We start from the raw sequence: 13,663 nt of genomic DNA, 5'->3' as shown, positions 1-13,663 counted from the left end.
TAGATAGATAGATAGATAGATAGATAGATAGATAGATAGATAGATAGATAGATAGATAGATAGATAGATAGATAGATAGATAGATAGTTAGTTAGATAGATAGATAGATAGATAGATAGATAGATAGATAGATAGATAGATAGATAGATAGATAGATAGATAGATAGATAGATAGATAGATAGATAGATAGATAGATACTTTATTATGCTAGCTAACAGCTAAATGACACTTCATGAATGGGGCTGAAACCAAAAAATAAAAAGCTTACAGCACTCAGTATTCCCAGGCGGTCTCCCATCTAGGTACTGACTGAGCCCAACCCTGCTTGGCTTCTGAGATCGGACGAGATCAGGCGTTCCCAAGGTGGTTTGGCCGTAAGCGAAAGAAGCTGGATTTAAAGGCCTGTTATAGCTAGTCAGCCAGCTATCTGAGTGCTAGCCAGCTATCTGGGCTGGATTTACATTGGAAGGCCTTTTATAGATAGATAGATAGATAGATAGATAGATAGATAGATAGATAGATAGATAGATAGATAGATAGATAGATAGATAGATAGATAGATAGATAGATAGATAGATAGATAGATAGATAGATAGATAGATAGATAGATAGATAGATAGATAGATAGATAGATAGATAGATACTTTATTATGCTAGCTAACAGCTAAATGACACTTCATGAATGGGGCTGAAACCAAAAAATAAAAAGCTTACAGCACTCAGTATTCCCAGGCGGTCTCCCATCTAGGTACTGACTGAGCCCAACCCTGCTTGGCTTCTGAGATCGGACGAGATCAGGCGTTCCCAAGGTGGTTTGGCCGTAAGCGAAAGAAGCTGGATTTAAAGGCCTGTTATAGCTAGTCAGCCAGCTATCTGAGTGCTAGCCAGCTATCTGGGCTGGATTTACATTGGAAGGCCTTTTATAGATAGATAGATAGATAGATAGATAGATAGATAGATAGATAGATAGATAGATAGATAGATAGATAGATAGATAGATAGATAGATAGATAGATAGATAGATAGATAGATAGATAGATAGATAGATAGATAGATACTTTATTATGCTAGCTAACAGCTAAATGACACTTCATGAATGGGGCTGAAACCAAAAAATAAAAAGCTTACAGCACTCAGTATTCCCAGGCGGTCTCCCATCTAGGTACTGACTGAGCCCAACCCTGCTTGGCTTCTGAGATCGGACGAGATCAGGCGTTCCCAAGGTGGTTTGGCCGTAAGCGAAAGAAGCTGGATTTAAAGGCCTGTTATAGCTAGTCAGCCAGCTATCTGAGTGCTAGCCAGCTATCTGGGCTGGATTTACATTGGAAGGCCTTTTATAGATAGATAGATAGATAGATAGATAGATAGATAGATAGATAGATAGATAGATAGATAGATAGATAGATAGATAGATAGATAGATAGATAGATAGATAGATAGATAGATAGATAGATAGATACTTTATTATGCTAGCTAACAGCTAAATGACACTTCATGAATGGGGCTGAAACCAAAAAATAAAAAGCTTACAGCACTCAGTATTCCCAGGCGGTCTCCCATCTAGGTACTGACTGAGCCCAACCCTGCTTGGCTTCTGAGATCGGACGAGATCAGGCGTTCCCAAGGTGGTTTGGCCGTAAGCGAAAGAAGCTGGATTTAAAGGCCTGTTATAGCTAGTCAGCCAGCTATCTGAGTGCTAGCCAGCTATCTGGGCTGGATTTACATTGGAAGGCCTTTTATAGATAGATAGATAGATAGATAGATAGATAGATAGATAGATAGATAGATAGATAGATAGATAGATAGATAGATAGATAGATAGATAGATAGATAGATAGATAGATAGATAGATAGATAGATAGATAGATAGATACTTTATTATGCTAGCTAACAGCTAAATGACACTTCATGAATGGGGCTGAAACCAAAAAATAAAAAGCTTACAGCACTCAGTATTCCCAGGCGGTCTCCCATCTAGGTACTGACTGAGCCCAACCCTGCTTGGCTTCTGAGATCGGACGAGATCAGGCGTTCCCAAGGTGGTTTGGCCGTAAGCGAAAGAAGCTGGATTTAAAGGCCTGTTATAGCTAGTCAGCCAGCTATCTGAGTGCTAGCCAGCTATCTGGGCTGGATTTACATTGGAAGGCCTTTTATAGATAGATAGATAGATAGATAGATAGATAGATAGATAGATAGATAGATAGATAGATAGATAGATAGATAGATAGATAGATAGATAGATAGATAGATAGATAGATAGATAGATAGTTAGTTAGATAGATAGATAGATAGATAGATAGATAGATAGATAGATAGATAGATAGATAGATAGATAGATAGATAGATACTTTATTATGCTAGCTAACAGCTAAATGACACTTCATGAATGGGGCTGAAACCAAAAAATAAAAAGCTTACAGCACTCAGTATTCCCAGGCGGTCTCCCATCTAGGTACTGACTGAGCCCAACCCTGCTTGGCTTCTGAGATCGGACGAGATCAGGCGTTCCCAAGGTGGTTTGGCCGTAAGCGAAAGAAGCTGGATTTAAAGGCCTGTTATAGCTAGTCAGCCAGCTATCTGAGTGCTAGCCAGCTATCTGGGCTGGATTTACATTGGAAGGCCTTTTATAGATAGATAGATAGATAGATAGATAGATAGATAGATAGATAGATAGATAGATAGATAGATAGATAGATAGATAGATAGATAGATAGATAGATAGATAGATAGATAGATAGATAGATAGATAGATAGATAGATAGATACTTTATTATGCTAGCTAACAGCTAAATGACACTTCATGAATGGGGCTGAAACCAAAAAATAAAAAGCTTACAGCACTCAGTATTCCCAGGCGGTCTCCCATCTAGGTACTGACTGAGCCCAACCCTGCTTGGCTTCTGAGATCGGACGAGATCAGGCGTTCCCAAGGTGGTTTGGCCGTAAGCGAAAGAAGCTGGATTTAAAGGCCTGTTATAGCTAGTCAGCCAGCTATCTGAGTGCTAGCCAGCTATCTGGGCTGGATTTACATTGGAAGGCCTTTTATAGATAGATAGATAGATAGATAGATAGATAGATAGATAGATAGATAGATAGATAGATAGATAGATAGATAGATAGATAGATAGATAGATAGATAGATAGATAGATAGATAGATAGATAGATAGATAGATAGATAGATAGATAGATACTTTATTATGCTAGCTAACAGCTAAATGACACTTCATGAATGGGGCTGAAACCAAAAAATAAAAAGCTTACAGCACTCAGTATTCCCAGGCGGTCTCCCATCTAGGTACTGACTGAGCCCAACCCTGCTTGGCTTCTGAGATCGGACGAGATCAGGCGTTCCCAAGGTGGTTTGGCCGTAAGCGAAAGAAGCTGGATTTAAAGGCCTGTTATAGCTAGTCAGCCAGCTATCTGAGTGCTAGCCAGCTATCTGGGCTGGATTTACATTGGAAGGCCTTTTATAGATAGATAGATAGATAGATAGATAGATAGATAGATAGATAGATAGATAGATAGATAGATAGATAGATAGATAGATAGATAGATAGATAGATAGATAGATAGATAGATAGATAGATAGATAGATAGATAGATAGATAGATAGATAGATAGATAGTTAGTTAGATAGATAGATAGATAGATAGATAGATAGATAGATAGATAGATAGATAGATAGATAGATAGATAGATAGATAGATAGATAGATAGATAGATAGATAGATAGATACTTTATTATGCTAGCTAACAGCTAAATGACACTTCATGAATGGGGCTGAAACCAAAAAATAAAAAGCTTACAGCACTCAGTATTCCCAGGCGGTCTCCCATCTAGGTACTGACTGAGCCCAACCCTGCTTGGCTTCTGAGATCGGACGAGATCAGGCGTTCCCAAGGTGGTTTGGCCGTAAGCGAAAGAAGCTGGATTTAAAGGCCTGTTATAGCTAGTCAGCCAGCTATCTGAGTGCTAGCCAGCTATCTGGGCTGGATTTACATTGGAAGGCCTTTTATAGATAGATAGATAGATAGATAGATAGATAGATAGATAGATAGATAGATAGATAGATAGATAGATAGATAGATAGATAGATAGATAGATAGATAGATAGATAGATAGATAGATAGATAGATAGATAGATAGATAGATACTTTATTATGCTAGCTAACAGCTAAATGACACTTCATGAATGGGGCTGAAACCAAAAAATAAAAAGCTTACAGCACTCAGTATTCCCAGGCGGTCTCCCATCTAGGTACTGACTGAGCCCAACCCTGCTTGGCTTCTGAGATCGGACGAGATCAGGCGTTCCCAAGGTGGTTTGGCCGTAAGCGAAAGAAGCTGGATTTAAAGGCCTGTTATAGCTAGTCAGCCAGCTATCTGAGTGCTAGCCAGCTATCTGGGCTGGATTTACATTGGAAGGCCTTTTATAGATAGATAGATAGATAGATAGATAGATAGATAGATAGATAGATAGATAGATAGATAGATAGATAGATAGATAGATAGATAGATAGATAGATAGATAGATAGATAGATAGATAGATAGATAGATAGATAGATAGATAGATAGATACTTTATTATGCTAGCTAACAGCTAAATGACACTTCATGAATGGGGCTGAAACCAAAAAATAAAAAGCTTACAGCACTCAGTATTCCCAGGCGGTCTCCCATCTAGGTACTGACTGAGCCCAACCCTGCTTGGCTTCTGAGATCGGACGAGATCAGGCGTTCCCAAGGTGGTTTGGCCGTAAGCGAAAGAAGCTGGATTTAAAGGCCTGTTATAGCTAGTCAGCCAGCTATCTGAGTGCTAGCCAGCTATCTGGGCTGGATTTACATTGGAAGGCCTTTTATAGATAGATAGATAGATAGATAGATAGATAGATAGATAGATAGATAGATAGATAGATAGATAGATAGATAGATAGATAGATAGATAGATAGATAGATAGATAGATAGATAGATAGATAGATAGATAGATAGATAGATAGATAGTTAGTTAGATAGATAGATAGATAGATAGATAGATAGATAGATAGATAGATAGATAGATAGATAGATAGATAGATAGATAGATAGATAGATACTTTATTATGCTAGCTAACAGCTAAATGACACTTCATGAATGGGGCTGAAACCAAAAAATAAAAAGCTTACAGCACTCAGTATGTATTCCCAGGCGGTCTCCCATCTAGGTACTGACTGAGCCCAACCCTGCTTGGCTTCTGAGATCGGACGAGATCAGGCGTTCCCAAGGTGGTTTGGCCGTAAGCGAAAGAAGCTGGATTTAAAGGCCTGTTATAGCTAGTCAGCCAGCTATCTGAGTGCTAGCCAGCTATCTGGGCTGGATTTACATTGGAAGGCCTTTTATAGATAGATAGATAGATAGATAGATAGATAGATAGATAGATAGATAGATAGATAGATAGATAGATAGATAGATAGATAGATAGATAGATAGATAGATAGATAGATAGATAGATAGATAGATAGATAGATACTTTATTATGCTAGCTAACAGCTAAATGACACTTCATGAATGGGGCTGAAACCAAAAAATAAAAAGCTTACAGCACTCAGTATTCCCAGGCGGTCTCCCATCTAGGTACTGACTGAGCCCAACCCTGCTTGGCTTCTGAGATCGGACGAGATCAGGCGTTCCCAAGGTGGTTTGGCCGTAAGCGAAAGAAGCTGGATTTAAAGGCCTGTTATAGCTAGTCAGCCAGCTATCTGAGTGCTAGCCAGCTATCTGGGCTGGATTTACATTGGAAGGCCTTTTATAGATAGATAGATAGATAGATAGATAGATAGATAGATAGATAGATAGATAGATAGATAGATAGATAGATAGATAGATAGATAGATAGATAGATAGATAGATAGATAGATAGATAGATAGATAGATAGATAGATAGATAGATAGATAGATAGATAGATAGATACTTTATTATGCTAGCTAACAGCTAAATGACACTTCATGAATGGGGCTGAAACCAAAAAATAAAAAGCTTACAGCACTCAGTATTCCCAGGCGGTCTCCCATCTAGGTACTGACTGAGCCCAACCCTGCTTGGCTTCTGAGATCGGACGAGATCAGGCGTTCCCAAGGTGGTTTGGCCGTAAGCGAAAGAAGCTGGATTTAAAGGCCTGTTATAGCTAGTCAGCCAGCTATCTGAGTGCTAGCCAGCTATCTGGGCTGGAATTACATTGGAAGGCCTTTTATAGATAGATAGATAGATAGATAGATAGATAGATAGATAGATAGATAGATAGATAGATAGATAGATAGATAGATAGATAGATAGATAGATAGATAGATAGATAGATAGATAGATAGATAGATACTTTATTATGCTAGCTAACAGCTAAATGACACTTCATGAATGGGGCTGAAACCAAAAAATAAAAAGCTTACAGCACTCAGTATTCCCAGGCGGTCTCCCATCTAGGTACTGACTGAGCCCAACCCTGCTTGGCTTCTGAGATCGGACGAGATCAGGCGTTCCCAAGGTGGTTTGGCCGTAAGCGAAAGAAGCTGGATTTAAAGGCCTGTTATAGCTAGTCAGCCAGCTATCTGAGTGCTAGCCAGCTATCTGGGCTGGATTTACATTGGAAGGCCTTTTATAGATAGATAGATAGATAGATAGATAGATAGATAGATAGATAGATAGATAGATAGATAGATAGATAGATAGATAGATAGATAGATAGATAGATAGATAGATAGATAGATAGATAGATAGATAGATAGATAGATAGATAGATAGATAGATAGATAGATACTTTATTATGCTAGCTAACAGCTAAATGACACTTCATGAATGGGGCTGAAACCAAAAAATAAAAAGCTTACAGCACTCAGTATTCCCAGGCGGTCTCCCATCTAGGTACTGACTGAGCCCAACCCTGCTTGGCTTCTGAGATCGGACGAGATCAGGCGTTCCCAAGGTGGTTTGGCCGTAAGCGAAAGAAGCTGGATTTAAAGGCCTGTTATAGCTAGTCAGCCAGCTATCTGAGTGCTAGCCAGCTATCTGGGCTGGATTTACATTGGAAGGCCTTTTATAGATAGATAGATAGATAGATAGATAGATAGATAGATAGATAGATAGATAGATAGATAGATAGATAGATAGATAGATAGATAGATAGATAGATAGATAGATAGATAGATAGATAGATAGATAGATACTTTATTATGCTAGCTAACAGCTAAATGACACTTCATGAATGGGGCTGAAACCAAAAAATAAAAAGCTTACAGCACTCAGTATTCCCAGGCGGTCTCCCATCTAGGTACTGACTGAGCCCAACCCTGCTTGGCTTCTGAGATCGGACGAGATCAGGCGTTCCCAAGGTGGTTTGGCCGTAAGCGAAAGAAGCTGGATTTAAAGGCCTGTTATAGCTAGTCAGCCAGCTATCTGAGTGCTAGCCAGCTATCTGGGCTGGATTTACATTGGAAGGCCTTTTATAGATAGATAGATAGATAGATAGATAGATAGATAGATAGATAGATAGATAGATAGATAGATAGATAGATAGATAGATAGATAGATAGATAGATAGATAGATAGATAGATAGATAGATAGATAGATAGATAGATACTTTATTATGCTAGCTAACAGCTAAATGACACTTCATGAATGGGGCTGAAACCAAAAAATAAAAAGCTTACAGCACTCAGTATTCCCAGGCGGTCTCCCATCTAGGTACTGACTGAGCCCAACCCTGCTTGGCTTCTGAGATCGGACGAGATCAGGCGTTCCCAAGGTGGTTTGGCCGTAAGCGAAAGAAGCTGGATTTAAAGGCCTGTTATAGCTAGTCAGCCAGCTATCTGAGTGCTAGCCAGCTATCTGGGCTGGATTTACATTGGAAGGCCTTTTATAGATAGATAGATAGATAGATAGATAGATAGATAGATAGATAGATAGATAGATAGATAGATAGATAGATAGATAGATAGATAGATAGATAGATAGATAGATAGATAGATAGATAGATAGATAGATAGATAGATAGATAGATACTTTATTATGCTAGCTAACAGCTAAATGACACTTCATGAATGGGGCTGAAACCAAAAAATAAAAAGCTTACAGCACTCAGTATTCCCAGGCGGTCTCCCATCTAGGTACTGACTGAGCCCAACCCTGCTTGGCTTCTGAGATCGGACGAGATCAGGCGTTCCCAAGGTGGTTTGGCCGTAAGCGAAAGAAGCTGGATTTAAAGGCCTGTTATAGCTAGTCAGCCAGCTATCTGAGTGCTAGCCAGCTATCTGGGCTGGAATTACATTGGAAGGCCTTTTATAGATAGATAGATAGATAGATAGATAGATAGATAGATAGATAGATAGATAGATAGATAGATAGATAGATAGATAGATAGATAGATAGATAGATAGATAGATAGATAGATAGATAGATAGATAGATAGATAGATAGATAGATAGATAGATACTTTATTATGCTAGCTAACAGCTAAATGACACTTCATGAATGGGGCTGAAACCAAAAAATAAAAAGCTTACAGCACTCAGTATTCCCAGGCGGTCTCCCATCTAGGTACTGACTGAGCCCAACCCTGCTTGGCTTCTGAGATCGGACGAGATCAGGCGTTCCCAAGGTGGTTTGGCCGTAAGCGAAAGAAGCTGGATTTAAAGGCCTGTTATAGCTAGTCAGCCAGCTATCTGAGTGCTAGCCAGCTATCTGGGCTGGATTTACATTGGAAGGCCTTTTATAGATAGATAGATAGATAGATAGATAGATAGATAGATAGATAGATAGATAGATAGATAGATAGATAGATAGATAGATAGATAGATAGATAGATAGATAGATAGATAGATAGATAGATAGATAGATACTTTATTATGCTAGCTAACAGCTAAATGACACTTCATGAATGGGGCTGAAACCAAAAAATAAAAAGCTTACAGCACTCAGTATTCCCAGGCGGTCTCCCATCTAGGTACTGACTGAGCCCAACCCTGCTTGGCTTCTGAGATCGGACGAGATCAGGCGTTCCCAAGGTGGTTTGGCCGTAAGCGAAAGAAGCTGGATTTAAAGGCCTGTTATAGCTAGTCAGCCAGCTATCTGAGTGCTAGCCAGCTATCTGGGCTGGATTTACATTGGAAGGCCTTTTATAGATAGATAGATAGATAGATAGATAGATAGATAGATAGATAGATAGATAGATAGATAGATAGATAGATAGATAGATAGATAGATAGATAGATAGATAGATAGATAGATAGATAGATAGATACTTTATTATGCTAGCTAACAGCTAAATGACACTTCATGAATGGGGCTGAAACCAAAAAATAAAAAGCTTACAGCACTCAGTATTCCCAGGCGGTCTCCCATCTAGGTACTGACTGAGCCCAACCCTGCTTGGCTTCTGAGATCGGACGAGATCAGGCGTTCCCAAGGTGGTTTGGCCGTAAGCGAAAGAAGCTGGATTTAAAGGCCTGTTATAGCTAGTCAGCCAGCTATCTGAGTGCTAGCCAGCTATCTGGGCTGGATTTACATTGGAAGGCCTTTTATAGATAGATAGATAGATAGATAGATAGATAGATAGATAGATAGATAGATAGATAGATAGATAGATAGATAGATAGATAGATAGATAGATAGATAGATAGATAGATAGATAGATAGATAGATAGATAGATAGATAGATAGATAGATAGATACTTTATTATGCTAGCTAACAGCTAAATGACACTTCATGAATGGGGCTGAAACCAAAAAATAAAAAGCTTACAGCACTCAGTATTCCCAGGCGGTCTCCCATCTAGGTACTGACTGAGCCCAACCCTGCTTGGCTTCTGAGATCGGACGAGATCAGGCGTTCCCAAGGTGGTTTGGCCGTAAGCGAAAGAAGCTGGATTTAAAGGCCTGTTATAGCTAGTCAGCCAGCTATCTGAGTGCTAGCCAGCTATCTGGGCTGGATTTACATTGGAAGGCCTTTTATAGATAGATAGATAGATAGATAGATAGATAGATAGATAGATAGATAGATAGATAGATAGATAGATAGATAGATAGATAGATAGATAGATAGATAGATAGATAGATAGATAGATAGATAGATAGATACTTTATTATGCTAGCTAACAGCTAAATGACACTTCATGAATGGGGCTGAAACCAAAAAATAAAAAGCTTACAGCACTCAGTATTCCCAGGCGGTCTCCCATCTAGGTACTGACTGAGCCCAACCCTGCTTGGCTTCTGAGATCGGACGAGATCAGGCGTTCCCAAGGTGGTTTGGCCGTAAGCGAAAGAAGCTGGATTTAAAGGCCTGTTATAGCTAGTCAGCCAGCTATCTGAGTGCTAGCCAGCTATCTGGGCTGGATTTACATTGGAAGGCCTTTTATAGATAGATAGATAGATAGATAGATAGATAGATAGATAGATAGATAGATAGATAGATAGATAGATAGATAGATAGATAGATAGATAGATAGATAGATAGATAGATAGATAGATAGATAGATAGATAGATAGATAGATAGATAGATAGATACTTTATTATGCTAGCTAACAGCTAAATGACACTTCATGAATGGGGCTGAAACCAAAAAATAAAAAGCTTACAGCACTCAGTATTCCCAGGCGGTCTCCCATCTAGGTACTGACTGAGCCCAACCCTGCTTGGCTTCTGAGATCGGACGAGATCAGGCGTTCCCAAGGTGGTTTGGCCGTAAGCGAAAGAAGCTGGATTTAAAGGCCTGTTATAGCTAGTCAGCCAGCTATCTGAGTGCTAGCCAGCTATCTGGGCTGGATTTACATTGGAAGGCCTTTTATAGATAGATAGATAGATAGATAGATAGATAGATAGATAGATAGATAGATAGATAGATAGATAGATAGATAGATAGATAGATAGATAGATAGATAGATAGATAGATAGATAGATAGATAGATAGATAGATAGATAGATAGATAGATAGATACTTTATTATGCTAGCTAACAGCTAAATGACACTTCATGAATGGGGCTGAAACCAAAAAATAAAAAGCTTACAGCACTCAGTATTCCCAGGCGGTCTCCCATCTAGGTACTGACTGAGCCCAACCCTGCTTGGCTTCTGAGATCGGACGAGATCAGGCGTTCCCAAGGTGGTTTGGCCGTAAGCGAAAGAAGCTGGATTTAAAGGCCTGTTATAGCTAGTCAGCCAGCTATCTGAGTGCTAGCCAGCTATCTGGGCTGGATTTACATTGGAAGGCCTTTTATAGATAGATAGATAGATAGATAGATAGATAGATAGATAGATAGATAGATAGATAGATAGATAGATAGATAGATAGATAGATAGATAGATAGATAGATAGATAGATAGATAGATAGATAGATAGATAGATAGATAGATAGATAGATAGATACTTTATTATGCTAGCTAACAGCTAAATGACACTTCATGAATGGGGCTGAAACCAAAAAATAAAAAGCTTACAGCACTCAGTATTCCCAGGCGGTCTCCCATCTAGGTACTGACTGAGCCCAACCCTGCTTGGCTTCTGAGATCGGACGAGATCAGGCGTTCCCAAGGTGGTTTGGCCGTAAGCGAAAGAAGCTGGATTTAAAGGCCTGTTATAGCTAGTCAGCCAGCTATCTGAGTGCTAGCCAGCTATCTGGGCTGGATTTACATTGGAAGGCCTTTTATAGATAGATAGATAGATAGATAGATAGATAGATAGATAGATAGATAGATAGATAGATAGATAGATAGATAGATAGATAGATAGATAGATAGATAGATAGATAGATAGATAGATAGATAGATAGATAGATACTTTATTATGCTAGCTAACAGCTAAATGACACTTCATGAATGGGGCTGAAACCAAAAAATAAAAAGCTTACAGCACTCAGTATTCCCAGGCGGTCTCCCATCTAGGTACTGACTGAGCCCAACCCTGCTTGGCTTCTGAGATCGGACGAGATCAGGCGTTCCCAAGGTGGTTTGGCCGTAAGCGAAAGAAGCTGGATTTAAAGGCCTGTTATAGCTAGTCAGCCAGCTATCTGAGTGCTAGCCAGCTATCTGGGCTGGAATTACATTGGAAGGCCTTTTATAGATAGATAGATAGATAGATAGATAGATAGATAGATAGATAGATAGATAGATAGATAGATAGATAGATAGATAGATAGATAGATAGATAGATAGATAGATAGATAGATAGATAGATAGATAGATACTTTATTATGCTAGCTAACAGCTAAATGACACTTCATGAATGGGGCTGAAACCAAAAAATAAAAAGCTTACAGCACTCAGTATTCCCAGGCGGTCTCCCATCTAGGTACTGACTGAGCCCAACCCTGCTTGGCTTCTGAGATCGGACGAGATCAGGCGTTCCCAAGGTGGTTTGGCCGTAAGCGAAAGAAGCTGGATTTAAAGGCCTGTTATAGCTAGTCAGCCAGCTATCTGAGTGCTAGCCAGCTATCTGGGCTGGATTTACATTGGAAGGCCTTTTATAGATAGATAGATAGATAGATAGATAGATAGATAGATAGATAGATAGATAGATAGATAGATAGATAGATAGATAGATAGATAGATAGATAGATAGATAGATAGATAGATAGATAGATAGATAGATAGATAGATAGATAGATACTTTATTATGCTAGCTAACAGCTAAATGACACTTCATGAATGGGGCTGAAACCAAAAAATAAAAAGCTTACAGCACTCAGTATTCCCAGGCGGTCTCCCATCTAGGTACTGACTGAGCCCAACCCTGCTTGGCTTCTGAGATCGGACGAGATCAGGCGTTCCCAAGGTGGTTTGGCCGTAAGCGAAAGAAGCTGGATTTAAAGGCCTGTTATAGCTAGTCAGCCAGCTATCTGAGTGCTAGCCAGCTATCTGGGCTGGATTTACATTGGAAGGCCTTTTATAGATAGATAGATAGATAGATAGATAGATAGATAGATAGATAGATAGATAGATAGATAGATAGATAGATAGATAGATAGATAGATAGATAGATAGATAGATAGATAGATAGATAGATAGATAGATAGATAGATAGATAGATAGATACTTTATTATGCTAGCTAACAGCTAAATGACACTTCATGAATGGGGCTGAAACCAAAAAATAAAAAGCTTACAGCACTCAGTATTCCCAGGCGGTCTCCCATCTAGGTACTGACTGAGCCCAACCCTGCTTGGCTTCTGAGATCGGACGAGATCAGGCGTTCCCAAGGTGGTTTGGCCGTAAGCGAAAGAAGCTGGATTTAAAGGCCTGTTATAGCTAGTCAGCCAGCTATCTGAGTGCTAGCCAGCTATCTGGGCTGGAATTACATTGGAAGGCCTTTTATAGATAGATAGATAGATAGATAGATAGATAGATAGATAGATAGATAGATAGATAGATAGATAGATAGATAGATAGATAGATAGATAGATAGATAGATAGATAGATAGATAGATAGATAGATAGATAGATAGATAGATACTTTATTATGCTAGCTAACAGCTAAATGACACTTCATGAATGGGGCTGAAACCAAAAAATAAAAAGCTTACAGCACTCAGTATTCCCAGGCGGTCTCCCATCTAGGTACTGACTGAGCCCAACCCTGCTTGGCTTCTGAGATCGGACGAGATCAGGCGTTCCCAAGGTGGTTTGGCCGTAAGC

At 39.3% G+C, this 13,663-nt stretch overlaps 31 non-coding genes and 1 pseudogene across 31 annotated transcripts; all 32 read right to left on the bottom strand.

Annotated features, from left to right (window-relative positions):
* Positions 1-262: 262 nt before the first annotated feature.
* On the bottom strand, positions 263-381 carry LOC134315526 (5S ribosomal RNA). The gene has a single exon (XR_010012596.1). It is a non-coding gene; the product is annotated as a 5S ribosomal RNA (ribosomal RNA).
* A 327-nt stretch (positions 382-708) lies between these two features.
* On the bottom strand, positions 709-827 carry LOC134315525 (5S ribosomal RNA). The gene has a single exon (XR_010012595.1). It is a non-coding gene; the product is annotated as a 5S ribosomal RNA (ribosomal RNA).
* A 295-nt stretch (positions 828-1,122) lies between these two features.
* On the bottom strand, positions 1,123-1,241 carry LOC134315524 (5S ribosomal RNA). Its single transcript, XR_010012594.1, has one exon. It is a non-coding gene; the product is annotated as a 5S ribosomal RNA (ribosomal RNA).
* Positions 1,242-1,524: 283 nt separating this feature from the next.
* On the bottom strand, positions 1,525-1,643 carry LOC134315523 (5S ribosomal RNA). The gene has a single exon (XR_010012593.1). It is a non-coding gene; the product is annotated as a 5S ribosomal RNA (ribosomal RNA).
* A 295-nt stretch (positions 1,644-1,938) lies between these two features.
* Positions 1,939-2,057, bottom strand: LOC134315521 (5S ribosomal RNA). The gene has a single exon (XR_010012591.1). It is a non-coding gene; the product is annotated as a 5S ribosomal RNA (ribosomal RNA).
* Positions 2,058-2,412: 355 nt separating this feature from the next.
* On the bottom strand, positions 2,413-2,531 carry LOC134315520 (5S ribosomal RNA). The gene has a single exon (XR_010012590.1). It is a non-coding gene; the product is annotated as a 5S ribosomal RNA (ribosomal RNA).
* Positions 2,532-2,830: 299 nt separating this feature from the next.
* On the bottom strand, positions 2,831-2,949 carry LOC134315519 (5S ribosomal RNA). Its single transcript, XR_010012589.1, has one exon. It is a non-coding gene; the product is annotated as a 5S ribosomal RNA (ribosomal RNA).
* A 307-nt stretch (positions 2,950-3,256) lies between these two features.
* Positions 3,257-3,375, bottom strand: LOC134315518 (5S ribosomal RNA). The gene has a single exon (XR_010012588.1). It is a non-coding gene; the product is annotated as a 5S ribosomal RNA (ribosomal RNA).
* Positions 3,376-3,802: 427 nt separating this feature from the next.
* Positions 3,803-3,921, bottom strand: LOC134315517 (5S ribosomal RNA). The gene has a single exon (XR_010012587.1). It is a non-coding gene; the product is annotated as a 5S ribosomal RNA (ribosomal RNA).
* Positions 3,922-4,220: 299 nt separating this feature from the next.
* On the bottom strand, positions 4,221-4,339 carry LOC134315516 (5S ribosomal RNA). The gene has a single exon (XR_010012586.1). It is a non-coding gene; the product is annotated as a 5S ribosomal RNA (ribosomal RNA).
* A 307-nt stretch (positions 4,340-4,646) lies between these two features.
* LOC134315515 (5S ribosomal RNA) lies at positions 4,647-4,765 on the bottom strand. Its single transcript, XR_010012584.1, has one exon. It is a non-coding gene; the product is annotated as a 5S ribosomal RNA (ribosomal RNA).
* A 395-nt stretch (positions 4,766-5,160) lies between these two features.
* On the bottom strand, positions 5,161-5,283 carry LOC134315430 (5S ribosomal RNA; annotated as a pseudogene).
* A 291-nt stretch (positions 5,284-5,574) lies between these two features.
* LOC134315514 (5S ribosomal RNA) lies at positions 5,575-5,693 on the bottom strand. Its single transcript, XR_010012583.1, has one exon. It is a non-coding gene; the product is annotated as a 5S ribosomal RNA (ribosomal RNA).
* A 323-nt stretch (positions 5,694-6,016) lies between these two features.
* On the bottom strand, positions 6,017-6,135 carry LOC134315513 (5S ribosomal RNA). Its single transcript, XR_010012582.1, has one exon. It is a non-coding gene; the product is annotated as a 5S ribosomal RNA (ribosomal RNA).
* Positions 6,136-6,418: 283 nt separating this feature from the next.
* LOC134315512 (5S ribosomal RNA) lies at positions 6,419-6,537 on the bottom strand. The gene has a single exon (XR_010012581.1). It is a non-coding gene; the product is annotated as a 5S ribosomal RNA (ribosomal RNA).
* A 319-nt stretch (positions 6,538-6,856) lies between these two features.
* On the bottom strand, positions 6,857-6,975 carry LOC134315510 (5S ribosomal RNA). The gene has a single exon (XR_010012579.1). It is a non-coding gene; the product is annotated as a 5S ribosomal RNA (ribosomal RNA).
* A 287-nt stretch (positions 6,976-7,262) lies between these two features.
* Positions 7,263-7,381, bottom strand: LOC134315509 (5S ribosomal RNA). Its single transcript, XR_010012578.1, has one exon. It is a non-coding gene; the product is annotated as a 5S ribosomal RNA (ribosomal RNA).
* Positions 7,382-7,676: 295 nt separating this feature from the next.
* On the bottom strand, positions 7,677-7,795 carry LOC134315508 (5S ribosomal RNA). Its single transcript, XR_010012577.1, has one exon. It is a non-coding gene; the product is annotated as a 5S ribosomal RNA (ribosomal RNA).
* A 303-nt stretch (positions 7,796-8,098) lies between these two features.
* LOC134315507 (5S ribosomal RNA) lies at positions 8,099-8,217 on the bottom strand. The gene has a single exon (XR_010012576.1). It is a non-coding gene; the product is annotated as a 5S ribosomal RNA (ribosomal RNA).
* A 311-nt stretch (positions 8,218-8,528) lies between these two features.
* LOC134315506 (5S ribosomal RNA) lies at positions 8,529-8,647 on the bottom strand. The gene has a single exon (XR_010012575.1). It is a non-coding gene; the product is annotated as a 5S ribosomal RNA (ribosomal RNA).
* Positions 8,648-8,934: 287 nt separating this feature from the next.
* LOC134315505 (5S ribosomal RNA) lies at positions 8,935-9,053 on the bottom strand. The gene has a single exon (XR_010012574.1). It is a non-coding gene; the product is annotated as a 5S ribosomal RNA (ribosomal RNA).
* Positions 9,054-9,336: 283 nt separating this feature from the next.
* On the bottom strand, positions 9,337-9,455 carry LOC134315504 (5S ribosomal RNA). Its single transcript, XR_010012573.1, has one exon. It is a non-coding gene; the product is annotated as a 5S ribosomal RNA (ribosomal RNA).
* A 311-nt stretch (positions 9,456-9,766) lies between these two features.
* Positions 9,767-9,885, bottom strand: LOC134315503 (5S ribosomal RNA). Its single transcript, XR_010012572.1, has one exon. It is a non-coding gene; the product is annotated as a 5S ribosomal RNA (ribosomal RNA).
* A 287-nt stretch (positions 9,886-10,172) lies between these two features.
* LOC134315502 (5S ribosomal RNA) lies at positions 10,173-10,291 on the bottom strand. The gene has a single exon (XR_010012571.1). It is a non-coding gene; the product is annotated as a 5S ribosomal RNA (ribosomal RNA).
* A 311-nt stretch (positions 10,292-10,602) lies between these two features.
* Positions 10,603-10,721, bottom strand: LOC134315501 (5S ribosomal RNA). The gene has a single exon (XR_010012570.1). It is a non-coding gene; the product is annotated as a 5S ribosomal RNA (ribosomal RNA).
* A 311-nt stretch (positions 10,722-11,032) lies between these two features.
* LOC134315493 (5S ribosomal RNA) lies at positions 11,033-11,151 on the bottom strand. The gene has a single exon (XR_010012564.1). It is a non-coding gene; the product is annotated as a 5S ribosomal RNA (ribosomal RNA).
* Positions 11,152-11,462: 311 nt separating this feature from the next.
* Positions 11,463-11,581, bottom strand: LOC134315483 (5S ribosomal RNA). Its single transcript, XR_010012563.1, has one exon. It is a non-coding gene; the product is annotated as a 5S ribosomal RNA (ribosomal RNA).
* Positions 11,582-11,872: 291 nt separating this feature from the next.
* Positions 11,873-11,991, bottom strand: LOC134315471 (5S ribosomal RNA). Its single transcript, XR_010012562.1, has one exon. It is a non-coding gene; the product is annotated as a 5S ribosomal RNA (ribosomal RNA).
* Positions 11,992-12,278: 287 nt separating this feature from the next.
* On the bottom strand, positions 12,279-12,397 carry LOC134315460 (5S ribosomal RNA). The gene has a single exon (XR_010012561.1). It is a non-coding gene; the product is annotated as a 5S ribosomal RNA (ribosomal RNA).
* A 303-nt stretch (positions 12,398-12,700) lies between these two features.
* On the bottom strand, positions 12,701-12,819 carry LOC134315448 (5S ribosomal RNA). The gene has a single exon (XR_010012560.1). It is a non-coding gene; the product is annotated as a 5S ribosomal RNA (ribosomal RNA).
* A 307-nt stretch (positions 12,820-13,126) lies between these two features.
* On the bottom strand, positions 13,127-13,245 carry LOC134315437 (5S ribosomal RNA). Its single transcript, XR_010012559.1, has one exon. It is a non-coding gene; the product is annotated as a 5S ribosomal RNA (ribosomal RNA).
* A 299-nt stretch (positions 13,246-13,544) lies between these two features.
* Positions 13,545-13,663, bottom strand: LOC134315426 (5S ribosomal RNA). The gene has a single exon (XR_010012558.1). It is a non-coding gene; the product is annotated as a 5S ribosomal RNA (ribosomal RNA).

This window comes from Trichomycterus rosablanca, chromosome 5 (assembly GCF_030014385.1).
Source record: "Trichomycterus rosablanca isolate fTriRos1 chromosome 5, fTriRos1.hap1, whole genome shotgun sequence".
NCBI classification, from domain to species: domain Eukaryota; kingdom Metazoa; phylum Chordata; class Actinopteri; order Siluriformes; family Trichomycteridae; genus Trichomycterus; species Trichomycterus rosablanca.
The sequence above is the reverse complement of the archived record's forward strand: the minus strand, read 5'-3'. Positions and strand labels throughout refer to the sequence as shown.